The 24,138-nt window shown below is 46.8% G+C and overlaps 1 protein-coding gene across 1 annotated transcript in view; it reads right to left on the bottom strand.

Annotated features, from left to right (window-relative positions):
- LOC147703264 (uncharacterized) overlaps positions 1–20,700 on the bottom strand; it is a 90,123-nt gene extending 69,423 nt beyond the window's left edge. Inside the window, exon 1 of the mRNA XM_086928900.1 lies at positions 20,649–20,700. The gene's annotated coding sequence lies outside the window, so the exon portion shown is untranslated. The remainder of the gene's footprint in view (positions 1–20,648) is intronic.
- Between the last annotated feature and the right edge of the window lie 3,438 nt (positions 20,701–24,138).

Genomic DNA, 24,138 nt, shown 5'->3' with positions numbered 1-24,138 from the left:
TTTTCTGAGGGTGGCTGAGGAGGCTCATATATGTTGATACATGTCTTCCAGCGGCTGTGCGTGAGCTTTTTTTTTTTTTTTTGCTGCGTGACGTCTGTTAACGTTCGATTCGATGGAAATCAGGAAGTGTTGACCGCCATTTTGACACTGCGAGTAAATATTTTGTTATAAATGAATCCTTATTGATAAACATTGTCTGCGCCATCTTGCCTTTTTGTCCAATGCCACAATTTTGTCGTGCACGGCAGCCATTTTAGATGCCTTGACCAGACCCAGTCTCTGCACGCTGTCAATTCTCAGCACGGCTCCCCACCCTCGCAAGCATCTCCCCCACGCACTGGTCACCCCCGCTCTCTCTCTCATGCATGGGTCATATACTTCTCCCCATCTGCGCTGCTCTTCCCTGAGAATCACACCCTGTGCCCGCCCGACACCTCCCTTTCACCCTATTCACTACCGCACCCTCTGACACTCCTCTTCCTCTGTGTCCGATTGTCCAGGCCGGACCCAGGCTATCACCTAGCCCTTCGGATGTAGTTTATGGCCCCAGCTGTAGAGAATCCAGACATACCAACCCTCCCGATTCAGGCGTGAGACTACTGATTTCAGTGCTAGTCTCCCGCCTCCCGATTTCTGCAAGCAAAAACCCGGGGGCATATTACCAACAACTAGCGATAATTTTTGTCTCTAACTTGTTTAGAGACAAAAATTATCGCCGCACATCGGCGATTTTTATCGCAGATAAACCTTGCTATTAGCAAGGTTTATCGCAAATGCGATAAAAAACGGCCGCAATGCATGAATATCGCTGAAAAGTCAGCGATATTCATGCATTATCGAGCAAATGCTCTTAGCCATGTTATCCACCTCCCATTGGATAACATGGCTAAGAACTGCTCAGGGCAGGTGTTAGCTTTTGGAGATATTCGCGCTTAGCGCGAATATCTCCAAAAGTTGGTAATAGGAGATAGCGATGTTAGGGACTGTTTCCAGTCGGTAACATCTTGGCACGCCCACTTTGCATGTCATTAGTGATAAATATCACTGACATGCAAAGCGGGGCCCAAGATGGTCGCTATCTCCTTTTAGCTGTCACTAACTGGTGTTAGCGACAGCTTGGTAATAGGGAGATAATTTTATCTCCGCTTTCTTGGCTTTTAAAGCCAAAAAAGCGGAGATAAACCCCCTTGATAATATGCCCCACGATTCCTCGGGGGTTTCAGCTGACAGGGCTTGGTATTGTGTTACGTGGTAATTTTTCCAGGAAACGTCAGAGGGTCGATGCAGGGGTTCTAGAAGCGGTGATAAACCATTTAAGCCTCATGAACAAGCGCATGGTCTTTTAATGATCTGTGAAGTACTCGGGGCAGCGGTGTGTGTGTGTCCTCTTTCAGGAGCGGGCGGGGGGGGTGGGGCACTGCCAGCAACTTGCCAGGCCAGGCAGTGTTCAACACTTGCATCACCCTTTCTCTGCCTGCTATTGCGCTCCATGCTTCGGAAAGGTAAGAAAAAGAACGTGCATTTGAGTTTGAAATGTCCGATCCTGTAGCAGTACACTTGCAAAGCCCACACATGACAATAACCCGATTCAAGGCCCCATTCACCCGATTTTTTAAAAATATATAGCACTCCAATAAAGTGGGATTATAAAACTTTATTAACTTTTAAATATAACGAACGGAACAAAAACTGTAACAAACATTTAAACATTTTTGACAAAAAAAGCAACAATGGTCAGAAGCTGTCTTTTGTGCGAATAGTCCCAAGGCAGCACAACGTGCTGAGTTCTGGACGGCACCCAGGTGATGTCACCTGGGTGCCGCACTGGTTTTTGGGATCCTACAATGCAGCAAAGAAAAACAGCGTGGGGCGTCCTGGGTGGTGCGGAGGAGGCCTCGTCAGTAGCGGTCTGTTGTGCGAATAGTTCCAAGGCAGCAGAACGCGCTGAGATGTTGATGGCACCCAGGTGATGTCCAGTAAACTGCTGCACTGGTTTTGGTATCCTACAATGCTGCTCCGAAAATTGGCGTGGGGCGGCCCGGGGGGGGGGCGTGGGGGAGGCGGCGTGAACGGGCCTCCCCAGGTGGCGGCCATCCAGCTGAGATGCGCCCGCTCTTGCGTCTCGCTCACCATGTTGTTGATTTGCTCCCACTCTTGCAGTGCAGCGATAGGCGGCTGCCACATGACTCTTAAAATGGCGGACGGCTCTTCGGTTTTGGGCCTGGTCCACTAAAATGGCCCTGGGACACCTTGGAACTCGGACGCTTGCCTGCTAGGGCTTGGGCTCCATTCTCGAAAGCGTCCCCTCAGCCGTGAAGATTCTACAAAAGTCTTGGGGGCCCTCGACTCCTGCAGGCTTCCGGTGGGGAGCAGCTGCCATGATTGCTCGCGGAATGACCACGACGGAGCCACGAGATGGTGGTGCTCTCATGCTGACGCCAGCTTCAGTCTGAATCATCCAGAAACAAGGTGGGGCTTTCATCGCTTGGGAAAAAAAATGTTCTAAACCAATGAAAAGTGTTATTTTTAGGTCATATGACCAAGCCTTCCATCTTTAGGAACCAAAAGTAAAATGAACCAATGAAAAGTTTTATAAACAAGTCACATGACCTGTTATGCGGCATAGGGCTACAAAAAGCGTAGAAAATCCGTTGGCACGTGAGGCGGCGTCAGTAGCGGATCGATGTGCGAATAGGCCGAAGGCAGCACAACGCGCCGAGATCCGGATGGCACCGAGGTGGTGTCCAGCAAATTGCCGCACTGGTGTGGCTATCCTACAATGCTGCGCCGAAAGTCGGCGTGGGGCGCCCCGTTGGCCTGTGAGGTCAAGTCAGTCAGTGGGGGCTGTACGTCTCCCCCAAGATGGAGGCTCCTCGGCTGCAGTGCGGCGCCCCTTAGCGTTTCACTCGCCGTCCAACTGAGTTGCGTCCGCACTTGCGGCTACAGTAGGCCAAAGGCAGCACAACGCGCCGAGATCCGGATGGCACCGAGGTGGTGTCCAGCAAATTGCCGCACTGGTGCGGCCATCCTACAATGCTGCGCCGAAAGACGGCGTGTCCAGCTGAGTTGCGGTCACTCTTGCGGTACAGTGACTCGAACGCGCAGAGATCCGGATGGCACCGAGGTGGTGTCCAGCAAATTGCCGCACTGGTGTGGCCATCCTACAATGCTGCGCCGAAAGACGGCGTGTCCAGCTGAGTTGCGGTCACTCTTGCGGTACAGTGACTCGAACGCGCCGAGATCCGGATGGCACCGAGGTGGTGTCCAGCAAGTTGCCGCACTGGTGTGGCCATCCTACAATGCTGCGCCGAAAGTCAAATGAATTCAAGTGAGAGGCCTAATTTCACTTGTGTGTGTTGTCGACGCACTTATTATAAGAATCAGACTAAGTTGAAGACTGTCTGAAGCTTATTTACACCTGCTGCAGCTTCACTATTGCCCTGGTGTGGCCAAAGGTCGCACATGACATAGGCGGCCGGCTCCCGAAGTCCGACTGAACTTTGTTCCTTTTCCTTTTTGCTTCTTGTCCCACAATCCGTTTCATCTGAAGACATGACCAGGTCCCTGAATGTGTGCTGGGGGACGTTATTGATTGAATCAAAATGGCGGCTTGACACAAAGCTGACTCAAGCGTTGCTGTTGATGCTATACAGACAAAAATTGGTTTTCAGTTTGTACATTCTTCAGGATTTTTTTTTCCATCCAAGGCTGATTGAGAGTTTGTAGAAAAATGGCTTCAGATTTTCCACATACTACTCTTCAACATTCTTCCTAAATGTAACAATGTGAGACTCACTAGGAGAACGGCTGTTTATGTTTCCTTTCAAAATGCTGCCAACAATATTTTCTGAATGGAAGACACCATCTTGTAGCATAAAGGGCCGAAAGGGGTTCTGGTCTGGCCGATTGTTGGTGGAGACATTTTGACTATATCTTGGACCTGCCCGGCCTCGTCCAAAATGGCGCCGGTATAAATGGGACTCGTAACTCATTGTTGTGTACTGGTTGAACAACCTTGATATCACGAGATATGAATGCAGTTTTGATGCTCATGGCGGGCGGGGACGAGAATTGATTGAATATTTCGACATCCCTATTGATATTAAGTTCTGATGTGTTATTGATTACTGTACTATTGAAAGTTCGAATTTCAGTTTGCTCCGTGGCCGGCCCACGTGGTTATAGGCCCGTATTTGTATGCTGACATTTTCACAATAAAGGTTTTTAAAACAAAACATGGTAGTAGTATTTACATTGGTAAAGTTTTTACTTTTAGTCACTGTTTTCGAATCAGTAAAAGGCAAGTGAAATAAAGTAGTCCAATTACATGACGGATAAAAGGTATAATATGTAGGAATGCAGTAAAGATAAATGGTCAAGGGCAGTTGTGTTTTCCTCTCCTGCAACATAAAGTGATCAATAAGAATCTGATAATCAGGCGTATCGGAAACTAAGACAGCAGGCCGAGTCTCTTTTACTCAACGGCTCCGTCATGGAACGAAGAAACGCCCTTTTTCTCGAAAAAGGAATATATTTTACTTGCAGGACAGTTGTAAATTTTCGGGGAAAGTACATTAGCCTGGAATATTATAACATATATGTTTTTTAAAAAAAAGTTCGAAATCAATAAAAAGCGTATTTTTTAGGTCATATGACCAAGCTTTTCATTATTAAAATAACAAAAGTAAAATGAACCAATAAAAAGTTTTATTAACAAGTCACATGACCTGTTATGCTTACGTTACGCGCTGCGCGCCGCGCCCCGGATTACTTCCGGGTGCGCTAACGCGGCGTGTCATATAACGCATTACGCGACAACGTAGGTCAAGAATATAGTCAAAATGTCTCCACCAACCAGCGTTCGGAACACAACCCCTTTCAGCAGTCCAAAAAGTTCTGTAAAATGACAACAGAGGGGACAGGCAACAAGAACCATCAGTCAAAGAGGGGAGGGCAAGTTCCTCTCTACCGGGTCATGTTGGGGCGCTACCGGAACTGATCGAATTGGTAGTCTACAGTGTTTCTGGATGTTTCAGACTAAAGCTGGCGTCAGCATGAGAGCACTACCATCTCGTAGGTCCGTCGTGGCCATTCCACGAGCAAACATGGCAGCCGCTCCCCACCAGAAGCCTGCGGGAGTCGGGGGCCCCCAAGACTTTTGTAGAATCTTCACGGCTGAGGGGACGCTTTCGAGAATGGGACCCAAGCCCTATCAGGGAAGCGTCCGAGTTCCAAGGTGTCCCAGGGCCATTTTAGTGGACCACGCCCAAATCTGAAGAGCTGGCCGCCATTTTGAGAGTCCTGTGGCAGTCGCTTATCGTTGCATCGCAAGAGCGGGAGCAACACAACTACATGGTGAGCGAGACGCTGTAGTTGCAAGAGCGGGCGGTAAACAGCTGAATGGCGGAAGAGCACAGTGTAGCAAAAGCGGGCGGAATGGCAACTAAAACGGTAAAGGGGCGCCCCACTACAGCGTGTGTTCAGGTCAAACGGATTGTGGGACAAGGTCCAGAATAGAAGAGTCATCAAAAGGCAAAAAGTTCCGCCGGACCCCGGGAGCCGGCCGCCTATGTCGGGGGCGATCTCAGGCTACACCGGTGCTATAAGACTTGGGGAGGGGGTCGGAGCCAAGCGTCTTCTCCGAGTCCATGGCCATCACACCGCCCCTCGGGGGCCTCCGTCAAGCGGTTTAGGAAGGTAACATATCACATTGTTTTCAAATGCAGTCAGGTCCACAAACGACACTCACTTACTTTGAGAATAGTGAAGCTGCAGTAGGTGGAAATAAGCTTCAGACAGTGTTACAAGCGCTGCTCAGAACTCTGAACTATGGCACCCAACATCCAGAACTTATGCCATTTGAGAATGGCAGTGACATTGAAGCAACTCAGGGACCAAAACCATTAACGTACTTTCACGTATGAAAATCTTACTTGGGGAGGGGGCAGGAGCGAAGCGCCCCCTCCCAGTCCGCGCCACCACACCGTATGTTGAAAATCTGAAGCCATCGTTCTACAAAGTCAACCAACCTTGGATGGAAAAATCTAGAAAAATGTACAAACTGAAAACCAGTTTTGGTCTGCATAGCATCAGTAGCAACGCTTGCTATCAGAGTGCATGAGTTTCATGCTCGATCGATTGAGCTAGCCGGATCGGGCAATAAAAAGTATAAAATAGTTATGTAAATAGTTATTTAATAAAATGTTTTACCCTGTTTCTTTGCTGGTGTGTTGTCTATATTTTTAATATTTGCATAGGGTTTGTCGTTATTTTGGGCGGGGTGGGTGGCGGAGCCGAGCTGTCTTGCAGCCCTCATGGTGTGGAGCTCAGTTCATCTCACTATTTTCGTATTTCTCATGAAGGGTTGTTCCTAATATTTCTATTTTTGCGAGGTCAAAAAGAGATCCAATTAGTGGCCTACTGATTTTGCTCGATTACTTTTATTTTTTTACACGATTTTTCACGATTTTTCACTATCTGCAAAGACTAAACAGAGTATTGCGACTTTGTGCTTGTTTGTAAATAGAGAATGAACCAAAGAGAATCAATTGTAAAACAGTAAATGCTTGGATAACAATCAATCAAATGGAGAGACAAGCAGGCACGACGGATTACAACGGGGGTAAAGGCCTGCGTTAACTACTCTTCACTATCTGCAAAGAGAGAGTACTACTAAGAGAAAAGAGGGGAGGGGGGCAGCGTTCAAAGCACATCAGCGTGCATAAACACGAAAACGTTTTTACCTATCACGTACTTGACATTTTACAGCTTTTGATATTAAAAAACCAATGAAATTCACTGAAAAAACCATAGGTTATAGGCCATATATAGTTAGGAATTTGCATTTACAAAACCTTGAAAATTCAATGAAAAAACCATTGGTTTTAGGCCATATATAGTTAGGGATTTGCATTTACAAAACCTTATTTTACTCGCATAAAACCATTGAAATTCCATATATAGTTATAAGCGCTAACTATATATCGCGCACCCGCAATCCACTGCTGATGATGTCACATATTACATCATTCATGACATGGTTAGTGACATCACTGATGACATCACTGATGACATCTCAAATGACATCACTGATGACATCACTGATGACATCATCCAGTGACTGTATGTTTCTGTAAAGTTAAAATATCTCTTACATATTGAAGAATGAGTGGATATATAAGTGTCTGGATGAAGGATTTAGTAGGTGCATGACTGACTGTATGAGTGAGTGATTAAATGTGTCTCACTGAGTGCATGGGTTAGTGACTAAACTGTCTTAATTTGTGCATCATTATGTCTGTTGTTCTGTAAACTATTGCATGTGTTGATAAGTAGCTATATGAGTAACTATATGGGTTATTGATTGGTTGCCCAAGTATGTGTATGGGATACTGAGTGTGTGTGTGGGTGGCTGGGAGGTGTGTGACTCTGTGCATAGATGTGTGAGCAGTTGATTCACTAGATGTATGGTTTCAAAAGTGCATGTGGAAACAGCTGTATGGGTGGTTGACTGTGTGCATGAGTGTATTGGTGAGTGAATGGATATCTCAGTGCTACATGTCAAAGTAAGTACATATGTAAAACACAGTACATGTGAGAGTTGACATATATAAATAACTGTGCATAAGAGCCAGTGAATGTGTGAGTGGCTGTATGGATCATTGTGAACTTGTATCAGGGATTGTATAATAGAGTAAATATGTGTTAGTATATGTTTGAATAAGTAAAGTTTGTATAACTGTATAGTTGAGGAAATGGAGGTGTGATTGATTCTTTGCATGACTGACTAGGTGTGTGAGTAACTCCATGGATGAGTGACAGTCTGTGAGTGTCTGTTTACACTGATTGTATCTAAGGTTATATTAGAGTCTGAAGAGGTTCATCGTATTATCAGATGAATGATATCAGCAGTGATGTTATCAGTCATGTCAAATGAGATGTTTTCAGTGATGTCATCAGTGATGTCATTTGAGATGTCATCAGTGATGTCATCAGTGATGTCACTAACCATGTCATGAATGATGTACTATGTGACATCATCAGCAGTGGATTGCGGGTGCGCGATATATAGTTAGCGCTTATAACTATATATGGAATTTCAATGGTTTTATGCGAGTAAAATAAGGTTTTGTAAATGCAAATCCCTAACTATATATGGCCTAAAACCAATGGTTTTTTCATTGAATTTTCAAGGTTTTGTAAATGCAAATTCCTAACTATATATCCACTATAACCTATGGTTTTTTCTGTGAATTTCATTGGTTTTTTAATAGCAAATATGAAAAGCTTTAAAATGTCAAGTACGTGATGGATAAAAACATTTTCGTATTTATGCACGCTGATGTGCTTTGAACGCTGCACCCCCCCTCCCCTCTTTTGTCTTAGTAGTACTCTCTCTTTGCAGATACTGAAGGGTAGTTAACGCAGGCCTTTACTCTCGTTGTAATCCGTCGTGCCTGCTTGTCTCTCCATTTGATTGATTGTTGTCCAAGCATTTACTGTTTTAGAATTGGTTCTCTTTGGATCATTCTCTATTTACAAACAAGCACAAAGTCGCAATACTCTGTTTAGTCTTTGCAGATAGTGAAAAATCGTGTAAAAAAATAAAAGTTATCGAGCAAAATCAGTAGGCCACTAATTGGATCTCTTTTTGACCTCGCTAAAATAGAAATATTAGGAACAACCCTTCATGAGAAATACGAAAATAGTGAGATGAACAGAGCTCCACACCATGAGGGCTGCAAGACAGCTCGGCTCCATCACCCATCCCGCACAAAATAACGACAAACCCTATGCAAATATTAAAAATATAGACAACACACCAGCAAAGAAACAGGGTAAAACATTTTATTAAAAAACTATTTACATAACGTTGGTTTATAAGATGATGTCAGTAGTGGACCGATGTGTGAATAGGTCGAAAGCAGCACAAGGCTCCAAGATCCGGATGGCAAGCTCCTGGATGTTGGGTGCCATAGTTCAGAGTTCTGAGTTTGAGCCTTTTTCAATGCCTGTGCTTTGTTGAATCAAAATGGCGGCTTGACACAAAGCTGACTCAAGCGTTGCTACTGATGCTATGCAGACCAAAACTGGTTTTCAGTTTGTACATTTTTCTAGATTTTTCAATCCAAGTTTGGTTGACTTTGTAGAACGATGGCTTCAAATTTTCAACATACGGTGTGGTAGCGCTGACTGGGAGGGGGCGCTTCGCTCCTGCCCCCTCCCCAAGTAAGATTTTCATACGTGAAAGTACGTTAATGGTTTTGGTCCCTGAGTTGCTTCGATGCCACTGCCATTCTCAAATGGCATAAGTTCTGGATGTTGGGTGCCATAGTTAAGAGTTCTGAGCAGTGCTTGTAACACTGTCTGAAGCTTATTTCCACCTACTGCAGCTTCACTATTCTCAAAGTAAGTGAGTGTCGTTTGTGGACCTGACTGCATTAGAAAATAATGTGATATGTTACCTTCCTAAACAGCTTGACGGAGGCCCCTGAGGGGCGGTGTAATGGCCATGGACTCGGAGAAGACGCTTGGCTCCGACACCCTCCCCAAGTCTTATAGCACTGGTGTAGCCTGAGATCGCCCCCGACATCGGCGGCCGGCTCCCGGGGTCCGGCAGAACTTTTTGCCTTTTGATGACTCTTCAATTCTGAACCTTGTCCCACAATCCGTTTGACCTGAAGACACGCTGTAGTGGGGCGCCCCTTTACCGTTTCAGTTGCCATTCCGCCCGCTTTTGCTACACTGTGCCTCTTCCGCCATTCAGCTGTTTACCGCCCGCTCTTGCGACTACAGCGTCTCGCTCATCATGTAGTTGAGTTGCTCCCACTCTTGCAGTGCAGCGATAGGCGGCTGCCACATGGCTCTTAAAATGGCGGACGGCTCTTCGGTTTTGGGCCTGGTCCACTAAAATGGCCCTGGGACACCTTTGAACTCGGACGCTTCCCTGATAGGGCTTGGGTCCCATTCTCGAAAAGCGTCCCCTCAGCCGTGAAGATTCTACAAAAGTCTTGGGGGCCTCCGACTCCCGCAGGCTTCTGGTGGGGAGCAGCTGCCATGATTGCTCGTGGAATGGCCACGACGGAGCTACGAGATGGTGGTGCTCTCATGCTGACGCCAGCTTCAGTCTGAATGATCCAAAAACAAGGTGGGGCTTTCATCGTTTGGGAAAAAAAAATGTTCTAAACCAATGAAACGTTTTTAGGTCATATGACCAAGACTTCCATCTTTAGGACGCTAAAGTCCCATCAACATCTCAACGCGTTCTGCTGCCTTGGGACTATTCGCACAACAGACCGCTACTGACGAGGCCTCCCCCCGCACCACCAGGGACGCCCCACGCTGTTTTTCTGTGCTGCATTGTAGGATACCAAAAACCAGTGCGGCACCCAGGCGACATCACCTGGGTGCCGTCCAGAACTCTGCACGTTGTGCTGCCTTGGAACAATTCGCACAAAAGACAGCTTCTAACCATTGTTGCTTTTTGAGTTGAAAAATGTTTAAATGTTTTTAGTTTTTGTTCCGTTCATTATAGTTAAAAGTTAATAAAGTTTTATAATCTTACTTTGTTGGAGTGTTATCTATTTTTTTAAAAACGGGTGAATGGGGCCTTGAATCAGGTTATTGTCATGTGTGGGCTTTGGAAGTGTGCTGCTGCAGGATCGGACATTTCAAACTCAAATGCACGTTCTTTTTCTTACCTTTCCGAAGCATGGAGCGCAATAGCAGGCAGAGAAAGGGTGATGCACGTGTTGAACACTACCTGACCTGGCAAGTTGCTGGCAGTGCCCCCCCGCCCGCTCCTGAAAGAGGGCACACACACACCGCCGCCCCGAGTACTTCACAAATCTTTAAAAGACCATGCGCTTGTTCATGAGGCTTAAATGGTTTATCACCTCTTCTAGAACCCCTGCATCGACCCTCTGACGTTTCCTGGAAAAATTACCATGTAACACAATACCAAGCCCTGTCAGCTGAAACCCCCAAGGAATCGTGGGGCATATTATCAAGGGGGTTTATCTCCGCTTTTTTGGCTTTAAAAGTTATGAAAGCGGAGATAAAATTATCTCCCTATTACCAAGCTGTCGCTAACATCAGTTAGTGACAGCTAAAAGGAGATAGCGACCATCTTGGGCCCCGCTTTGCATGTCAGTGATACTTATCACTAATGACATGCAAAGTGGCGTGCCAAGATGTTAGCGACTGGAAACAGTCCCTAACATCGCTATCTCCTATTACCAACTTTTGGAGATATTCGCGCTAAGCGCGAATATCTCCAAAATCTAACACCTGCCCTGAGCAGTTCTTAGCCATGTTATCCAATGGGAGGTGGATAACATGGCTAAGAGCATTTGCTCGATAATACATGAATCTCGCTGACTTTTCTGCGATAATAGCAAGGTTTATCTGCGATAAAAATCGCCGATGTGCGGCGATAATTTTTGTCTCTAAACAAGTTAGAGACAAAAATTATCGCTAGTTGTTCGTAATATGCCCCCGGGTTTTTGCTTGCAGAAATCGGGAGGCGGGAGACTAGCACTGAAATCAGTAGTCACACGCCTGAATCGGGAGGGTTGGCATGTCTGAATTCTCTACAGCTGGGGCCATAAACTACATCCGCAGGGGTAGGTGATAGCCTGGGACCAGCCTGGCATCTAAAATGGCTGCCGTGCACGACAAAATTGTGGCATTGAAAAAAAGGCAAGATGGCGCAGCCGCTGGAAGAGATGTATCAACATATATCAGCCTCCTCAGCCACCCTCAGGAAACATAGGGGATTAGGATACGTCTCCCGCACCCCCTTATACCTAGTAATTTAATTAACGAAGCACAAAATGGCGAATTCCCGTTTCGCTACCAGTTTGCGGCCCAGTTCGCGGCCCGTGAAGCGCTTCTACCGTGAAAAATCATTTTTTTTTTCATTTTCCCCACGGGACCCTTTAATAACCCCAACAACATTCCTAGGGGGTCAAGAGGGGGATACCTTGCCCCCTTTCATTAAATTCCTCCTTCGTTTTTCACCTCTTCTTCTCTCTCGATCCTACCGAGAGACAAGATGGCGGCCGCTCCGGACTGTTTAGAATGTTGACAGACACCGGAGAGCCAATCAGCTTTCTGCACGCAAAGTTCCGAAACGCGAAAAGTAAGCGGACCGGATCGCTGCCCGGAGCGCTGTTACAGATATATATCTTGATTTAAACGTTAATTTCTCAAAATCCACTGAAGCACATATATTGAGACCTAGCAAAGGCACATCGGGCTAACAGTCCCTACAATTTTGCCAAGTTTCGTGCAAATCCATTCAGCCGTTCGAGCTAAAAGTGAGTCCAACCGCCCTATGGAAAACTCAATGTAAAAAACGCGTTTTGGGACCCCCCTTTTTTCTCAGCCCCCCCTTGACGAAACCCCACCAAATTTTCAGGGGCTGCTCAGACACAAAATGTGCCATTTTCCTGAAAATTTCAGCCGATTCCGTCCACAAACGCCAAAGTTATTAGACATAGAATTTTCAAAAATCCCATAGGGAATTAATCCTAACTATATATACCTACTGGCGATAGCCAGTAGGTAATATATATATATTTTTTCTCATTATGGACGGAATTCCATTACCATAGGTTTCACACCAGTTATAGTTAGCTGGGAATTTTACTGACATAAAACCATTGAAATTCCCACGTAATAGTTAGTTGGACTCACTATAACTTGCGCGTGTAATGCACTGCTGATGACGTCACATATTACATCACTCATGACCATGACCATGTCATGAGTGATGTAATATGTGACGTCATCAGCAGTGCATTGCAGGCGCGCAAGTTATAGTGAGTCCATCAACTATAACGTGGGATTTTCAATGGTTTTATGTCAGTAAAATTTCCAGCTAACTATAACTGGTGTCAAACCTATGGTTTTTTCAGTGAATATATATATATATATATATATATATATATATATATATATATATATATATATATATATATATATATTTTTTTTTTTTTCTCATTATGTGTGATCCTGCGATCAGTGTTCCAACTGCCGAAAACTCTCGTTACAAACTGCAGGAAGTGTATTTCCTGCCTGGCTCAACGCCCAGAATCTGTGGTTGGCAAGACTGCTACTTCCAACGGCAACCCCAGAGACAGCCTATTAACTCTTTTCTTACCTCATAGCTTCTAAAACCATGTATTGTTCTTAATTGTACGCTATGCTGACCAGAATATTTAATATCACATGTTTTTTTTTTGTAAAGCACACCTTTACCCAGAATGGTAATTTGGTGATAGATACCAGATCTTTATTGTTCCTTACAACTCAATGGTACTCCTTTCATCCACCTTGGATAGATCAGTAAACCTAGTTGCATATGAACCTGTGACTATCAAGTCAAACACAGGCTCACGTTCTCTGTATGTCATGCACGTTGTGTAAACGCCATCCACAATTTCAAAAACCTAATTTTGTAATAGCAAACATCAACAGTGAGTGCTCTCTTCCGACACCCTCCCAGATAAGTGCTGCATTCGGGCCATAAGCAGACCCTCCAGGATTTTGCGATTTCGCGATTTCGCGTTTTGCCGCGAAATCGGCACTTTTGGCAAAACCATCTCAGGCTTACAGTCTAGTCCCTTGTCGGAAGAGTAAACTCCACAGGTTATTTCATACAGCAATTGTTTGAAATCAAGGATGCCCAACACGAGCCCAGGAGGGCAGGATCCATATCAGAATATTGGCAAGATCATCACACAAGATGGATTCACATACTTCAAATCAGATCTTTATTGTTCCTTACAACTCAATGGTACTCCTTTCATCCACCTTGGATAGATCAGTAAACCTAGTTGCATATGAACCTGTGACTATCAAGTCAAACACAGGCTCACGTTCTCTGTATGTCATGCACGTTGTGTAAACGCCATCCACAATTTCAAAAACCTAATTTTGTAATAGCAAACATCAACAGTGAGTGCTCTCTTCCGACACCCTCCCAGATAAGTGCTGCATTCGGGCCATAAGCAGACCCTCCAGGATTTTGCGATTTCGCGATTTCGCGTTTTGCCGCGAAATCGGCACTTTTGTCAAAATGCCGCGATTTTTACAAAAGTGCCCGCGAAATCGGCACTTTTGTAGAAATCGGGGCTTTTATACAAAAGCTAATGCATGCCGCTAAATCCTGGGGGGTTGTTAGTTATTTATTTAAAATATGCACATGATATGAGCGTGATTCTTGGAAAATCTGAAGTTTGACCCCTCCCCCATCTTACTGACGCCCCTGAGCCCAGGTCAGGACCCAAAGTGCTTACATTGAAGACGGAGTTTCAAAGCCCCCTGCAGGGGATGTGACTGTGACAGACACCACAGGGGGCACCATTGTTGCAAGTGAACACCCAAGTAAAGACACTTTCAGATCACGGTTTTTATTTATTTTCCAAACATCATTCTTCCCCCTCACGCTGTTGTAAATGTGGTAAACACACTTTTCGTAATTGTTTGGAAAGAGAAGAGGCAGGTTGTAGAATGCGAGAGGTTGCACAAGCATGGGCTTCGTGAGCGGGTGTCTGCTGTGCTAAGCAAAGAGTAAGCCCACAAAGGCTTGTGTGCTCACAGGGTGAGTCAATGCCCCCCAGTAGCCCCCACCCCCACCCCCTCCAGGAATGGGCCTCTTCTCTTCCCAGGGACAAAGTGTGCGAAGGAAACCCCCAGCCCAGTTTTATCTCCCAGGGTGGAAGGTGGGATGAGCGGTTGTAATGTCAGGACTCAGCAAAACCATCTCTGGCTTACAGCCTAGTCCCTTGTCGGAAGAGTAAACTCCACAGGTTATTTCATACAGCAATTGTTTGAAATCAAGGATGCCCAACACGAGCCCAGGAGGGCAGAATCCATATCAGAATATTGGCAAGATCATCACACAAGATGGATTCACATACTTCAAATCAAAACGGAATTTATTTACCAGGTTAGTCGATAGCCTGCCACAGATTTTTTTTTTTGTAATGCAGATTTATATACATGCCTTTTAAGGCCTTGAGCACAAACAGCTTTACCATAGAGCAGTCACAGGTCTCCCATGCAGGGGAGGTGCATACAAAATAATGCACACATTACACACATTACAAAAAATTCCCTGTCAACGATGATTTTCACACCTAAATGACAGCAGAATAAGTATTTCAAATACTTTCCCTTTTTTTCCTTCACCTCCGTGGCACTAGGTCAAGATGTGGCAAAGTAATAGCGTTGAGGCATTGATTTTACTGAAATGGAAACCTAAAGGATCGTGGGCAAAAATTGTGCCCGAGGTTTGCACTGAATGTAGATTCTACGAGTTTTGACTTCTACAGACAGCACAACGATTTCTACATCTTAATAGGGCATTCAAGACATCAAACCGGTCGTTTAGCTATACAGTGCTCTTGGCCAGCATTTAAATAATTTTAACTATGTAAAAGGTGCTATAAATGCTTGACTGAAAATACATAGAGGTGCTTTTAGAATTCATGTCTCCTTTTGTTTACGTACTGCTCTGTTCAACTAAGTTGAAACTGGTTACTGGTACTAAAACTACACTGTGGCTGTCAACAGGTCATCCACTGCATTCAAGAGGCTAAACACACATGACCATTTTGTCATCTGCTCGGAGTCTTCACTTAGGACCTCTGGCAGTGACTTCTTGGTTCTTCTCTCTCTTGCCATACATATCGCGCTGACACCGCGCTATAAAGCGCCGCCTTGCCCCACGCAACGCGGGACGCCTGTAACGCTGTTTTGCTGCCCTGGGCTGCTGACGGGCAGTCTTTTGCTTTTCGAGGGAAACAAAGTGTCTACATTGTAAATTAACCAAATATACATAGCTTCATGTTGTTAAATAACAAAAAAACAAAGATATCTGTGTTTGTTGTAGGAAACATGGCCAAATAAAATGCCGCAAAATTGCCGCTAAATTTCCATTTTTGTACTGCTAAATTTCCATTTTTGTGCCGCTAAATTTGCCAATCCATGCCGCTATATCCTGGGGGGTCTGCATAAGCCTGTGCCTGCCTTAGCTGCTGCGAAATTCAGACGCAGGTACAAATAAATTATTCTATACTTAGTATCTTAGGGCTGCAGTATTTTGTGTAATCTTAGTATTGTTAATCTAGCTGACAAGGTAGGCCTTTGCATTTTGTACATTGAAATATGGATGCCAATAGATAGTCATCAGGTCTGTAATGAAAAATTATTTTATGAATTATAATTGGTCATCTAAATAGAGGGATATTCATATGCATTTGAAACTGAATGTATTTTCTTTTCTGCCAGGAAACTATATTACTTATATTGGTGGCATTTTTTGTCTTTTAACATTGTGGGCCATAGAACAATATTTTGTAAATATCTATTTTCAATAAGGAAGAAGATATTTTGTATGTTACCAGCAAGGCACTTTACTCATTTTTACAATCTTTGTTCATTGCTCTATTGTTGTTAATCTAGATGTTGTGGGGTATGTTGAATAGAATGAGGTTCCAAAAATGTCAAAGGGAAAAGCTCAATTTTACCCTGTATTATATCTTCTACCATTGGGCTCTGGGTGGTCAGGGATGGCAGTCCTTGACCTCAAATTATTATGTCATTTTTTTCTTTTGCGTGGCTGGCCTATCATTTGCTGCTGGGCCAAGTCTAGGGTGTGATAGCAACCAGAAAACATAAAAAAAGGTTGCTGTGTGATGTGGTTGATTAAGGCCTGCAAAATCCTTCCTCTCCCTCTTCCTACCACTTGAATCAATATTCAAGTGGGAGGATCCTTTATCAAGTGGTCAAGTACGCCAGAAATATTTAGGTGAGAAGCATGGGGTGTGGCAGACAAGGTACAGAATGAACTTCAATAAGGTTGTAATGAGTTAAAACAAGGGAGCCTATTTAAAACCGTGCTCAAAAGATGTAATTAGGAGCCTTGAAAGGCAGCTACTTGGTAGCCAGACACAGTATATACTCAGTTACAGTGGGTGTGCTTGGCACGTACCCAGATGTTCCTGCTGATCACTTCTCACTGCAGTGCATAAGAGAGATGTAACCCCATATGTAAGATCTCGCTACACAGGAGTGAAAGCCTGTGGTGTCACTGTCTGTGAGCGGAAGAGCTGAGAAAGGCCCATAAGCCAGGCAAGAGAGGTAAAGAGACGCTACATGTAACCGAGGGAAGGAGAGGTAGCTGCTGAAAAAGGAGAAGAGCAGAGGGCACTTTCTACAATGTGGAGAGAGAAATCAAAAGGCGTCGGCCTCTGCCAGGCCCGAGAGAGGAAACCACAAAGTGACGTGATGAAGGGGAAATGAGACTGTATAGGATCTGATGAATCTGGTGGATCTGATTGAATCTTCTCCATCAGTGATGACAATGGGTGATGAGCGGTCTGAGAGACCGGAATGAATCGAATGAGCGGAGTGGGACGTGGATAGGGCGTCAGAGCTAGACGAGTTGTCAGAGTGGCAGAATAATGTATGTGTGGCGGCAAATACGCCAGTCATGGAGAGTGTAGAGATGTGAACCTGGGTGTAAAGATCAACCCCAGAACGTCCCAAGCGGTGGCTGGGCTCTCTCGGCGCTTGTTATCAAGGTTTGTTACCATGTTAAAAGTGGTGTTATGGACTGAGATAGGGACGTCATGCACCAGATGGATAGAGCAATTGATAGTACGTGGGGTGGTGTTGGACATCACGGATATAGAGAATGTGATGAGGACGTCAAGGGGCTAGGAGGAATACTTGTCCCCCCTTTTGGCTATCAGTTGCTGTGGCAAATGATAGACAAAAACCTTCCTGAGTTCAGTGGCAATTAAATGCAAGGATGGTGCGTGTCTTCAGAAGGCCAGCTACTTACCTAGCAGGGCTGCAATAAAGAAAGGGAGAGTGCAGACATCATACAAGGTGTGGGAGGTGGCGCAGGACAAGGGCAGGGAATTGGCAATGAGACGTGAGGGGCTATGTTACTAGGGGCCCGATGTAGGTACCAAATACCGGTCGGAAACGGCCAATTTCGGCCGTTTCCGACCGGTATTTAGCCTACTGAGATGTAGGGGACCTTTTTTTGTCCGATTCGGTATTTTACCGATTCGGTAAAATTACCGAATCGCAAAAATACCGAATCGGTAATTTTACCGATTTTTTAAATTTGGGATGTAGGTGGGACTACTTTCAGTCCCACAGGCCCTTCAGATTCGGTATTTTAACACCCAATCCAATTGGGTGTTAAAATACCGAATCCAGGTGTGCATGCACATGTGTGCATGCACACCTATGCCATGTGACAGACAGACATGCCCTTAGGGCATGTCTGTGTGCCACATGGCTCACATGCCTTTTTTTGGGGTGCTGGAGGGTGTCAAAGTGACACCCCCTGCACCCTTGCACAAATCGGTAATTACCGAATCGGTAATTACCGATTCGGTAATGCCCATTGATTCCTATGGGCTTCAAGGCCCATAGGAAGCAATGGGGGATACCGAATCGGTATTTACAGAATCGGTAAATACCGAATCTTACAGATTCGGTATTTACCGAATCTGAAATACCTACATCTCCCCCCTCTAATTTACCACTTCATAAATACCGATTCGGTATGATTCGGTATTTATGAAGTGGTAAATGTAGATTTACCTACATCGGGCCCTAGAAGCACAGAGGCAACAGCATAGCACAATTATTGCACAGAGTAAGGCAACGGACAGACAACGTGGAACAAAAACAAATATTAACCAAGACAATGCACTTTAAAAGAAAATCAAAAATGATACCAAAAAAAAAGATGCATCCAAAAAAATTAAAGTGTAGTAAAAAGGACCTAGATATTAAATCACACTAAACACAGTGGGGCACCATGAAAGAAGTATTTGAACTAAAGTGTACCACAGGAACCTGGAGAGGCAAAAAGCCGGGGGGTGGGAGGTGTGGTCAAGAAAGGCAAGGGGGAGAGACAGAGGAAAGGGCGACCTGACTACAAAGAAGGTGAGGGCAGATGTATTGTCAGCGAGAAAGAGGAGAAAGCTGGAAGAGAAAGAGAAAACAAATAATTTGTTGTAGAGCAAGGCAACGGAGCTGTCAGTCAGGGTGAGATATTGTGCAGTAGCTCCAGCCGCGCTGGTGCGCGAGAATGGGCGAGAAAGGAGTGGTGAATCTGAAAATACCACAAGTGACTTCCCCTTTCTGTACCTTTGCGGAACGAGAGAACAAGGCAGCAGCTGACAAAGCCGGACAGTGAGAGAGAATGAGCAGTCGAATAAAAGCTAAAATAATTACACCCAATCCTCGCAGAGAGGAGATAAAGACAAGAGGAATGCCTGTGAAAGAAAGCACAGGCCAGAGACGGAGACCACAAGGTGGAACCTTAATGGAAAAAAAATATATTAATAAATAACGTACAGAGCTCATGAAGCGAGTGAGAAAGCAGTGTAGCAAGAGTAAAATACAATACTAAATAAAATATTTGGTACAGGTGGAGAACGTAAATATATTCTTCCCAAGACTCTAACTTGAGGTTAAAATGTACCTCTCAGGACCCACCCTGAGGCTTAACAAAAATATCTCTCAGGACATCAAACCTGAGGCTACCAAAGTACCTCTCAGGACCCACCCTGAGGCTCAACAAAAATACCTCTCAGGACTTCAAACCTGAGGCTACCAAAGTACCTCTCAGGACCCACCCTGAGGCTAACAAAAATACCTCTCAGGACTTCAACCCTGAGGCTAACAAAGTACCTCTCAGGACAGGAGATGAAGTAAAAGAAAAATGAAATGCAAGTTCAAGGCATAATATAACTGATAATGAAAAGAGTAAATGACATGGAAGCCAGTCGGAAAGTATAATGTAAGGCAGAGAAATATGAAAAGCAATTTCAAGGCACAATGCAATTTCAAGGCACAATGTAATTTCAAGGCACAATGTAATTTCAAGGCGCAATGTAAATGATAAGGAAAAGTGTAAATGACATGGAAGTCAATGTGAAAACATAATGTAGAGCAGAGAAATACATCAGGTAATACCCATAATAAAGAGACACAATGAAACACAATGTAGGATGAATGCAAAATCAACCAAGATATCTGTAGGGGAATTTAACTCTGACCCCATGCAAAACCTGAGGTGCTGAGGGAGTATTTAGTGTAGAATCTGTCTGAGAATGAAACTCAGACCCCGTGCATGCTGGGGGAGGAGGAATCTAGACCTTGTCAAGGAATGGTCCTGACCCCATGCACTGACCAGAGATGCTGAGGGTGTAGAACTGCGGGATCCTAGGTATATAGGACCAGGACCCTTCTCTTTTGTCAACCATTCCCTCCGGGCTACAGCCGGCAGGGCAAAACAGAAAAACCACAAGGCCACATTCCCTCCGGGCTACAGCTGGAAGGGCAAAACAGAAAAACCACAAAGCCACGTTCCCTGAAGGCACAAGAGACACATGGGAGTAGTGACAGTACACAAGAGGTGGATCATTGTATGTAAAAAGAACGAGCAAACTTGTGACCACATAGAGAGAGAGAGGGTTCAAATAGTGGCCAGAGATAGTGCTGCAGGGGGACAGGTGACAGCCAGAGACAGTCCAAAAAGAGTCAGTCACACCCCCAGGCAGCAGAGACCCAGGAAATTCAAGGGAAAAACAAAAACCTTGTCTTACCCGTGGTCTCTGCCGCAAAGGAGCGGAGGCCGGACTCTCAGGGACCTGTCGTGGATGTGCACCGGATCTGCTGCAAACAGTACGTAGTACGATTTTATGTTGGGCGCCAGCTGACAGAGGGGGAAGTGGGGGCCCTTCCGAGCCCCCATTAAGGGTGTGATCACGTTTCACTGTGATCTGGAGTACCGTATCAATAATGCACTGAGGAAGGAGGAACAATGAGGTGAGATGGCAACTTTTCACATTGGAGTGACACAAAAACACATGTATTTCAATAAAACGCATTGCTAGTGAACACTCTTAAGAAAACCTGGCTTCACTCTGCCAGGAGTACATGCTAAATAGAAATCGCTTCTAAAATGCTGCGAGGCAAGCTGAAATGAGTAACTCTTAACCCCTTCGAGGCTAATGACGAGCTGGGCTCGTCATGGCGCTTACCTGTCGTGCGCGGATGACAAGGCCAGCTCGTCATCAGCCCCACCCTCGGGGGAAGCGCTGGCGCTCCCCCCGAGGGTCTGCGATCTTGGTTGTGTTGCTGGGGGCGGCAGCGGAAGAGCTTCCGCTGCCCCCCCCAACCCCCCGTGGGAATCCCTGATGACGTCAGCGCGCACAGCGCGCGCTGACATCATCAGGGATTCCCTGCGCTCGGGAAGCCATTTGCTTCCTGAGCGCCGTGCAGCAAGGTAGGTTTTTGGACTCCGGCGGGGGTTTGGGGCAGCGAAGAGGCATCAGGGGAGAGGAAAGAGATTTTACTTTCCCCTGATGTCTCTTTGCAGGGCATTTCTGCCTCACGATCGCGCACAGCGTCGCGATTGTGCGGCGGAAATGCCCCCACTAGCACCAGGGATTGTTTATTTAGCTTTTCGGAAGCGACCCCTTGGGCAAGGGTCGCTTCCAGGTGGGCAGCCAAATAATTTTCAATTTTCTGCCCCCCCTGGGGGCAAATCGGCCCGTTTTTTCGGCCGTTTTGCCCCCAGGCAGAAATTTCCCACTAGCACCAGGGTTGTTTTGTGAAGCCAAGATGGCGACGATGGCTTTTGTTTACGTTTTTCTGTCCCCCCCTGGGGGCAAATCGGCCCGTTTTTTTTGCCGTTTTGCCCCCAGGGGGGACAGAAAATGCCCACTAGCACCAGGGATTTTGTTTTTAGCTTTTAGGAAGCGACCCCTTGGGCAAGGGTCACTTCCAGGTGGCCTCATATTTAACTTTTTGTTTTTCTGCCCCCCCTGGGGGCAAATCGGCCTGTTTTTCGGCCGTTTTGCCCCCAGGGGGGGCAGAAATTTCCCACTAGCACCAGGGTTTTTTGTTGGGGCAATGTGTTTGTTTTGGGAAGCGACCCCTTGGGTAAGGGTCGCTTCCAGGTGGCCATGATGGTTTTTTTGTTTTTCTGTCCACCCTGGGGGCAAATCGGCCCATTTTTTTGCCGTTTTGCACCCAGCGGGGGGGGGGGGCAGAAAATGCTCACTAGCACCAGGGAATTAAAATTTTGTTTTTAGGTAGCGACCCCTTTGGCAAGGAGTATTGCTTGGCTGGCGGTGTGTGCGGAGTGGCGCTTGGCTTGCAGTGTGCGTGGAGTGGTGTTTGGCTGGCGGTGCGTGTGGAGTGGCGCTTGGCTGGATGTGCGTGCAGTGGTACTTGGCTGTCTGTGCACGGAGTGGTGTTTGGCTGGTGGTGTGTGTGGAGTGGTGTTTGGCTGGTGGTGTGTGTGGAGTCGTACTTGGCTGGATGTGTGCGTGGAGCGGTGTTTGGCTGGTGGTGAGTGGCGCTTGGCTTGCGGTGTGCGTGGAGTGGTGCTTGGCTGGCGGTGTGTGTGGAGTGGTACTTGGCTGTCGGTGTGCGCTGAGTGGTTTTTGGCTGGCGGTGTGCGTGGAGGGGTACTTGGCTATCTATGCACAGAGTGGTGCTTGGCTGGCAGTGTGTGTGGAGTGGTACTTGGCTGTCTGTGCACGGAGTGGTGTTTGGCTGGTGGTGTGTGGCGCTTGGCTTGCGGTGTGCGTGGAGTGGTGCTTGGCTGGCGGTGTGCGTGCAGTGGTACTTGGCTGTCTGTGCACGGAGTGGTGTTTGGCTGGTGGTGTGTGTGGAGTGGTGTTTGGCTGGCGGTGTGTGTGGAGTGGTACTTGGCTGGATGTGTGCGTGGAGCGGTGTTTGGCTGGTGGTGAGTGGCGCTTGGCTTGCGGTGTGCGTGGAGTGGTGTTTGGCTGGCGGTGTGCGTGGAGTGGTACTTGGCTATCTATGCACAGAGTGGTGCTTGGCTGGCAGTGTGTGTGGAGTGGTACTTGGCTGTCTGTGCACGGAGTGGTGTTTGGCTGGTGGTGTGTGGCGCTTGGCTTGCGGTGTGCGTGGAGTGGTGCTTGGCTGGCGGTGTGCGTGCAGTGGTACTTGGCTGTCTGTGCACGGAGTGGTGTTTGGCTGGTGGTGTGTGTGGAGTGGTGTTTGGCTGGCGGTGTGTGTGGAGTGGTACTTGGCTGGATGTGTGCGTGGAGCGGTGTTTGGCTGGTGGTGAGTGGCGCTTGGCTTGCGGTGTGCGTGGAGTGGTGTTTGGCTGGCGGTGTGTGTGGAGTGGCGCTTGGCTGGTGGTGTGTGTGGAGTGGTCATTTGCTGTCTGTGCATGGAGTGCTGCTTGGCTGGCGGTGTGTGTGGAGTGGCGCTTGGCTGGTGGTGTGCGTGGAGTGATACTTTGCTGTCTGTGCACGGAGTGGTGCTTGGCTGACGGTGTGTGTGGAGTGGCGCAAGGCTGGTGGTGTGCGAGGAGTGCTACTTTGCTGTCTGTGCACGGAGTGCTGCTTGTCTGGCGGTGTGTGTGGAGTGGCGCTTGGCTGGTGGTGTGTGTGGAGTGGTACTTGGTTGTCTGTGCACGGAGTGGTGTTTGGCTGGTGGTGTGTGTGGAGTGGTGTTTGGCTGGCGGTGTGTGTGGAGTGGTACTTGGCTGGATGTGTGCGTGGAGCGGTGTTTGGCTGGTGGTGAGTGGCGCTTGGCTTGCGGTGTGCGTGGAGTGGTGTTTGGCTGGCGGTGTGTGTGGAGTGGCGCTTGGCTGGTGGTGTGTGTGGAGTGGTCATTTGCTGTCTGTGCATGGAGTGCTGCTTGGCTGGCGGTGTGTGTGGAGTGGCGCTTGGCTGGTGGTGTGCGTGGAGTGATACTTTGCTGTCTGTGCACGGAGTGGTGCTTGGCTGACGGTGTGTGTGGAGTGGCGCAAGGCTGGTGGTGTGCGAGGAGTGCTACTTTGCTGTCTGTGCACGGAGTGCTGCTTGTCTGGCGGTGTGTGTGGAGTGGCGCTTGGCTGGTGGTGTGTGTGGAGTGGTACTTGGTTGTCTGTGCACGGAGTGGTGTTTGGCTGGTGGTGTGTGTGGAGTGGTGTTTGGCTGGCGGTGTGTGTGGAGTGGTACTTGGCTGGATGGTGTGCGTGGAGCGGTGTTTGGCTGGTGGTGAGTGGCGCTTGGCTTGCGGTGTGCGTGGAGTGGTGCTTGGCTGGCGGTGTGTGTGGAGTGGTACTTG

This window comes from Lissotriton vulgaris, chromosome 7 (assembly GCF_964263255.1).
Source record: "Lissotriton vulgaris chromosome 7, aLisVul1.2, whole genome shotgun sequence".
Classification (NCBI taxonomy): domain Eukaryota; kingdom Metazoa; phylum Chordata; class Amphibia; order Caudata; family Salamandridae; genus Lissotriton; species Lissotriton vulgaris.
Note: the sequence above shows the minus strand (reverse complement) of the source record. Positions and strands in the feature narration are given on the sequence as shown.